Source organism: Silene latifolia, chromosome 10 (genome assembly GCF_048544455.1).
Source record: "Silene latifolia isolate original U9 population chromosome 10, ASM4854445v1, whole genome shotgun sequence".
Classification (NCBI taxonomy): Eukaryota; Viridiplantae; Streptophyta; class Magnoliopsida; order Caryophyllales; family Caryophyllaceae; genus Silene; species Silene latifolia.
The window spans coordinates 144,760,539-144,768,452 of record NC_133535.1 but is presented as its reverse complement, the minus strand read 5'-3'; the positions used below and the strand labels follow the sequence as shown (position 1 = coordinate 144,768,452).

Genomic DNA, 7,914 nt, shown 5'->3' with positions numbered 1-7,914 from the left:
ACTTGTTGCTTGAGTTCCTCTATCAATCCCTTGACTTCCACATTGTTTGTTGATTCCACATTGGACTTCCCTTTCCTCTTGTGGCGATCATTATTCCAATGAAAAGTACGGGATGCCATCTCTTCTATAAGCTCCTTAGCCGTCTTGTGATCAATTTTGTCTAATGCCCCCTTTCCCGAGCCGGAATCTAGGTTCATTTTCATTTCATTGCTCAACCCCTCATAAAAGTTGTTGATCAACTCATCATCTCTGATCCCGTGGTGAGGACACAACCTTTGGAGTCCCTTATACCTTTCCCATGCCTCGTAAAGGGTCTCATCATCATGTTGGGTGAAGCCTTGGAGCTCACTCTTGATTCTTGCGGTCCTTTGTGGTGGAAAGTACTTGTTCAAGAAGGCCTTGGAGACATCATTCCAAGTTCTAAATGAATCGGGCTCACAACTCTTCAACCATTCCTTAGCACTCCCCCTCAAGGAATAAGGAAAGAGCCTAAGGCGGATGGCATCCTCCGACACTCCATTTGCCTTAAACATGTCACAACTATCCAAGAAATCATTAAGGTGTTCATTGGGGTTTTCGGTAGCTCCCCCTCCGAATTGGTTTCCTTGGACTAGTTGCAACAAAGTAGCCTTCACATCAAAGTTATTTGCTTGTATAGGTGGCTTGACAATACTAGGATTCACCACCTTCTTTGGAGCCAACTTGTCTCTCATAGGAACCGCGGCCATTGTTGCTTCTTCGGGAATTCCAAATAGAATCTCAAAGAACTCAAGATTACCCGGTTCTTCTAAAACACCTTCCACTACTCAAGAAAGGGATTAGTAACAAATAAAGACCTAGTCTAAACTAGAATAAAACGATTAATATCTAGCCTTTGCTCCCCGGCAACGGCGCCAAAAACTTGATGGTATCAAGCTATACCTCGCAAGTGCACGATTTTATCGTTGTACACTATTAAGGGTCGATCCCACAAGGAGCTAGGAAGACTACTAATCGTTTTAACTCTATGTTTTAGCTAAGTCGACAATAAAGGGAGAAAGTTATACTAGAACTACTAACAATAAGGTAGAACAACTAAAGAAGAAATAAGAGAAAAAGCAAGGTAGAATGAAGGGTTGTAAATCAAATGGATTAAAAACCTAAGACTCGGTTCTTCCCAAACAATTCGTAATTCCACACAATCAAATCTCTAGGCTAATCACAAGGGTAGTTAGGTGAGGAGGTGACGACTCTAATTCGCCTAAGACCCCCCTCTCGGGTTCGAAATAGGACACTAGTACTACCCACCAACCCCCCTCTCGGGTTCGAAGGTCGGAATCCCTAACTCAATACCCGACTACCCCAAAAACATGCATTTTCCCAAGGTAGTTCAATATTTTCTAAGGTCATTAAGTCCCATCAATTCCCGGGTCATCCCACTCCCTCTCTCGAGGGTCGATTTCAAACGCTAGTCTAGAGGTACCCTTCCTTGGTTCTCCCTTTCGGTCTCAACCTAGGTTAGCAATAGGGTCGAATTCCGGATATCCAAATCACAACCTAACCAACTCTCGTTGGTGGACAAGGGTCATAAATCGACACTACCCAAAATCAACCCATAAACCAAATCATTCCTCTAAACTACCCTCACCAAGTTCCCCAAATAATTAGCCTTTATGAGATTCAATTAATGAAGTTACTCATGTCGGGTCAAACCGAGTCCTAGAAGGAAACTACTCACAAATCATGGTACCAAGAGCAATAAAAACAACAAAGATGGTTCCTTTATGCATAATCATGATGGAAGTGTAAATTCTATTACTAATCATGCAAAAGCCCAACTCAAATTATAAGGAAAGACAATTTAATTCAAGAGACAATGAAGATTAAACTAAAGGCACAAGCTTTAACTCAATAAACACAAAGACTCAATCTTTAACATGAGAAATCAAAGATTCAATCTTGTAAACAACAAGGAACAATCTAACAACAAAGATAGAATTCTAACATAAACAATTAAGATAAAGCTTGAAAGAAAAGCAAGTGTAAACAAATGAAAGTAGGAAGAGAAATTATACCAACTCAATTGCAAAAGGTGGAAATTTGGATTGAACTATGGAAGGATTCTTCAATTCCCCAAATACAACCCAAAATTGCTAATTGTAAACTAATGAAAAGAGAAGAACTTGGATAAGCTAGAGAACAATTACACTAATATTAAAGAAAGACTAAAACTTTAATTGAATAAATATTGAGAGAGTAAATATTAGGGTTCTACAATATTAAGAGAGAATAATAATCTAGTCTAATTTCTAAGGTAGTGTCTAATGTAAGGTGGTGTGTTAAAAAACTCCCCTACTAATAATGACAATGTGCCTTTTATACTAGTCTAATAATCTAAAAATAATAATAATAATATAATAATAATAATCTAATCTCTCCTTTCCCTCAATTGTTGACTCACGACCTCCCCCTCCAGCAACACCCAGCTTCCAAAATTTTCTTTGTCTTCTTCTGCAAAAGGCCAAATCAGCTTCCTCCAAGATTGTACCCGACCGGGTAACATTATACCCGACCGGGCATCACCTTCACCCGACCGGGCATAATTAACTCCCTCGGCTGCACGATTCACCCGGTAGAGTCAATTAAATCCCCTACTTGATTTCTTCTTCCTTCTTCCTTAAAAGCATGACTGCAATTCAACTCGGGTTTTGATTCAAAGGTAATGTCAGATCTATGTTTGCTCAATTCCAGCGCTAGAACGAAAGTGGAGGTCTAATTGATGTTGGCCGTTGTTGTTTGAGATTGAATGGAGCAACTGAGGTCGTGGGATCGGTGCCGTCGATGGTGGAAGGAGATGAGCTCGAGTTTGGAACTCGAGAGCTGCTGGTTGTTGCAGGTAAGACGAGCAGGGGCAGCTCGAATTGGTGTGTGAGTTGATGGTGGATTGAATTGGTGGGGGACGGACTGCCGCCGTGAAATGGTCGAATTTTTAAGGATGGAATTGATGGATGTGGCTGCGATATTGAAGAGCTCCGATTCGGGTTTTCGGGTTGACGAACCAAGTGATTGCTGGCCATGAATGGTGATATAGATGGATGAATGATGGTGATAGAATGGTGGTATTGTGGTAAGATGGCATTCTGTAACAATTAATTTGGATTTTTGGTCAAAGAAAATGAATTGAAAATGGGGTTGGAGGAGAAAGTGACGAAAGAAGCAGGGGGGTTTGGTTTGGTGTTGGTTTGACTACATTATTTGTCAACTCAACTTCCTTCTTACAGTAAAATTCATCCCATTTTCATCTATTTGACTTGATCTTCACCCGTCCTATTTCCTTCTCGACCCAACTTGTTCCGCAATTTCCATCTCATTTTTCCTCTTTGCCTACACGTTATTATAATAGAATAATATTAATACTAATATTAAATAAAAATCCAACTAATTATTAAATCTAACTAAGACGATCTAATTATTATAAATTAGTAATTAAATGAGCTAATTAATCATTTAAGCACGCAAAATCGAGTCGGGATAAGGTATAAATGAGGGGTAAAACGCGGCTAAATTCCTACTTATCACACTCGCGGGAGGACAGCGTCGCCGCGGCACCAACGAGGTCACCCCCGAAGAAGTGAAGAAAGAAGCCCGACTTTCCTAAGTTAGAGAACAAGAAGTCCTTCCCGCCACAGGGAGAGAAGCCGGACTAGGGCTGTGAGGAGCCGGTCGCCACGTGTCATTCGACACGTGGTCAGACAGCCCCTCAACGCCTATGTCCTCGACGTCTCCGTACCAACCAAACTGAAGCTGTCGGCCCTATCGTACATAGGGGAGAGTGACCCAACCGACCACGCCGAGGCTTTCGAGTCTTACATGTCGGTATGGGAGCAGCCTGATGAGGTATGGTGCCGAGTCTTCCCGACAACCCTGCATGGGATGGCCCAGAGTTGGTACAAGGGGCTGCCTAATGGTTCGGTATATTGCTACACCGACCGAAGGGATAACTTCGTAGCCCAGTACGCCTGCAACAAGAGGAGGGTCGTGGAGACATCGGATCTCCTCACTATCCGACAGGGGGAGGACGAGTCTCTACGAAGCTATGTGAAGAGGTTCGACGCAAAAGCTCAGCAGATCCGTGAGCTGAACACCGAGCTGGCGGCCTTCGCACTGATGAAGGGCCTCCCGAAAGGCGAGCTCAAAAATGAGCTGATCAAGTGCGCGGACCTCAACCTGGACTCCGCCAGAAGGATGGCTGACCAAGCCGTAAATGTGGAGGATTATCACAAGACCTGGGTAGGACACAGCGAAGCTGGCCACCCAGAGAGGAGCAGCCGCCGGGATAACAGAGATGAAGGACGCCGTGACAATAATAGGTCACGGCCTGAGAAGGACAACAGAAAACAGAACTCGGCGGGAGCCGGGGAGAGTTCGGGACCATACACCGCGAGGCGGTACGGCAGTCTCACCCCCCTGGTTAAATCAGCGGCGGAGGTCTTCGCCCTGAGCAAAAATGAAAGGCAGAAGTGGGCAAGACCCCTCAGGACAAAGGCGGAAGGCGACGCAAGCCAATTTTGCGATTACCACGGCCAGCCCGGCCATAAGACCGACGACTGTCGGCATCTAAAGAACGCCATCGAGGAGCTAATCCGAAAGGGGAGCCTCAGCAAGTATGTAGCTGGAGACCCAGGAACGAGCTCCGACGGGGCGGATAGAAAATCCGTCTTTCAACGGATAGGAGTAATCCAGTGACGCCCATCCGGCTCCTGACTCTAATAAACGTCTCGGACCGGGGGGGAGCACAAAAGACATGGGGGGTGCCATTGGAACACGGATTTTCTAAGGAAATATTTTGTGTAGCGGTGGAGGTGTCCAAAACCATTGTGGGCACCCCAACGCATGATTATTCCTTATAAAAATGGTCCAAGTTTTCCATCAAAATATCTGTCCCCTCCATAGTCATGCCAGAGAAGACGCCGCAAATTAAGCCGGGCAGTCACTACAGACATGTTCACAACGGTGGTTGGGATAGCAAATCTGACCGCCTCGGCTAAGACCGTGCGCGGAAGAGGAAGCGACCAACACGCCAACATGCACAAAAGCGTATAAGCACTGTTGAGACGCAAATCTGACTGCCCCGGCCAATCCGGGAGTGGCAGAGGAAGCGATCAATATGTCTACACATACGGAAAGCAGTCGAACTGCGAACAAGCAGCTGTTAACTCGCCACAACGACCAGCATGCATAGGAACGTATAAGCACTGTTGAGACGCAAATCGGACGCCTCGGCCAGACCGAGAGTGAAAGAGGAAGCGATTAACATGTCTACAGATACGAACACCTCGGCCGTTAACCCGAAGAATGACGGGAACACAACGGCTGATACGTAACATATTCACAACGGTGGTTGGGATAGCAAATCTGACCGCCTCGGCTAAGACCGTGCGCGTAGGAGGAAGCGACCAACATGCCAACATGTTTTAATAAAAACGTTAAGTACAGTTGAGATACGCATTCTAGCTGCCCCGGCCAAGCCGAGGGTAAAAGCGAAAAGAAAAAGAGCGCTCAACTATTAACGTACGAAGACAACTCAGATAAAAATGAGATAAAGACCTCGGCCAAGCCAGAGGCAAAATAAACAAACTCTTACTGAAAATGTTTACAGGTAATACAAGGAAGAAATCGACGGCCGTCCCCATAGGGATAGCCTAAACGCTACCTACCAAAGTTTTACAAAAAACAAGGAAAAGGAGAACAAAAGGTTACAGACATATCATTTGAAGTGCCAAAAGATGGCAGGGAGGATAGGCTTAATAATTGGCCCCCGAACAACTGAAGCTATCCGAGATGCCAGGTGAACCTGGTGACGACCGCCCGTCTCCCTATGCCTGTTGCTGCTCGCCACCGGCGACATCAGCAGCATCATCTTTGGTGGGCGACCCAGAAGGTGACTTGGCAGCTTCAGCTTCAGCTGCCTTTAGCCTCTCAGCCTCCTCCTTGGCCGCCTTCACCTTTTCAGCATGGGCCGCCTTCTCCGCAGCCTCTTCTTTCTCCTTCTTCACCGCTGCCTCCTCCGCAGCCTTCTCCTCAGCGGCCTTCGCCTTAGCATCGAGCTTATCATCAAACAGCTCGTCAAATTTTTGCCTCGGAAAGGAGCCATCAAGAAAGAGCTCCCCGATCACTTCCCTAGCAGCTTCTTCGACCAAGTCCCGGTATTGGGCGCACATGTTAGGGAGGACGACGCTCTGGAGTGTCTCGATGTCCTCCTCCCTCTGGTCGAGGATTGCCTTTGTGTTCCTGTGCGATTTGCATTGGGCTATATACAGGGACTTCCATTCCTCCCTCTTCTTGGCAGTGAAGTCAGCGACAGCCTGAAGCTGGTCACGCTCCTCCAGCCGCTTAGCGGCATCAGCCTCCGCGGCCTCAACCTTAGCTCTCTCAGCAAGGACCGCCTTTTCAGCGTCCTCCCTAAGTTTTCGCTCGGCAAAGACCGCCTTCTCAGCCGCGACCTTGGCCCTCTCAGCTTCCTTCTTCGCAGCTTCGAGCTCAAGCCTGAGCCGCTCAAGTTGTAGGGCAGCTTCGGCCGTGACCTTTTCTTGCTCCATGATATGAGCACCGGCCATGTCAGCCCACTTCGCCATCGCCTTTTTAATCTGGGAGGGGGAAGGCTTCGGGGAAGAGGAGATAACGGCAGCATCTTTATCACCCGCCTGCGCAGGTCGCTTCTCAATAAGCTGTTCAGTAGGACCGGTAGACGGCGGCGGTTGATCTACAAAAAATGCGGACAAAGCATCCATGTCAACATACATTGACATGCCGGAGAGCCTGTCATCAGGAACGCCTAATGAACCAGCTAAGTCTGAGCCACAGGTTAGATCCGTACCAGTTCTAGGCTTCTTAGGCAGAGGGCCGGCTGGTCCCATTTCTTTGCCGGCTTCGGTAGCAGCGGCAGCAGCAAAAGCAGTCCCCTTCCTCTTACGAAAAAGAGGAGATTCCTCTGCAACGGTGGCCTCCTCCTCGGTAATATCGACGACCACCACCGTCTCCTTTTGAACTACAGGGGTCGGAGGTTGAACTGAAGTTGACGCCGTCGCCGCCGAAGACTTTGCTTTTCGCGTTCGCTGCGGGACTCTACTGGCAACCTTCGCCTGGGCCGCCGTCACGTCCAATGCCTTCAGCTGCTGATCCATGAGGTCATTTGGCGCCGGTCTGCGATCACGGGTTTGGGCCTTAGGATGCAAGTTAACAACGTTCTTGTCCTTATCAAGTCCCATTCTCTCAAGGATATCTTCAGACAGATCCGGGCCAAAACGGTCTGCAAAGGAAACGAAGCAAGAGTTAAATAAAAGAAATAAATCAAAGTTCAAAAACAGAAACATTAAAAGCAGGGATGGGCCTCACACCGACCCCACTCACCCCGCTCCAGGTCCGGTATGAGGCCGACGTGGCAGAACAGCTCGTCCTGAAGAATGATCTGCATCGGGGGCATCCATCCCTTCGGCGTCCCATCCTTCTCAGCCTCAAACAGCCTCATCGCCCGTTTCTCATCCGCAGTAAGATAGACCTTGGTGGCGTCCATTTTAAGCTTACTCCGGGAGACCCATTTGTCATGCTCCCCCTTACTCTCGCACCGCAAATTGACGCGGTGCTGGAAGGACTGGGGCAGTGGATAATCCTTTGGAACCTCAACGTACACCCACCGCGCCTTCCAGTTCTTGCAGGAAGAAAGCTTATCAACGGAGACGTAACCCGGCTCCGTCTGCACGCATTACCACCCCACTCGACCGGGGGCTGACGGCCGAAGGTGATGAAGACGGCGGAATAAGTTAACCGTTGGGGCCTCCCCCTTGAAAAGACAGAGCCACACAAACCCGACTATAGTCCTGATGGCCAACGGATGCAGTTGGGCCACGACGACGTTCATGGCTTTAATTATGGCCA

The 7,914-nt window shown here is 47.7% G+C and overlaps 1 non-coding gene across 1 annotated transcript; it reads left to right on the top strand.

The window, feature by feature from the left end:
• Window positions 1-252: 252 nt before the first annotated feature.
• On the top strand, window positions 253-359 carry LOC141609634 (small nucleolar RNA R71). Its single transcript, XR_012527557.1, has one exon. It is a non-coding gene; the product is annotated as a small nucleolar RNA R71 (small nucleolar RNA).
• The last annotated feature ends 7,555 nt before the right edge of the window (window positions 360-7,914 follow it).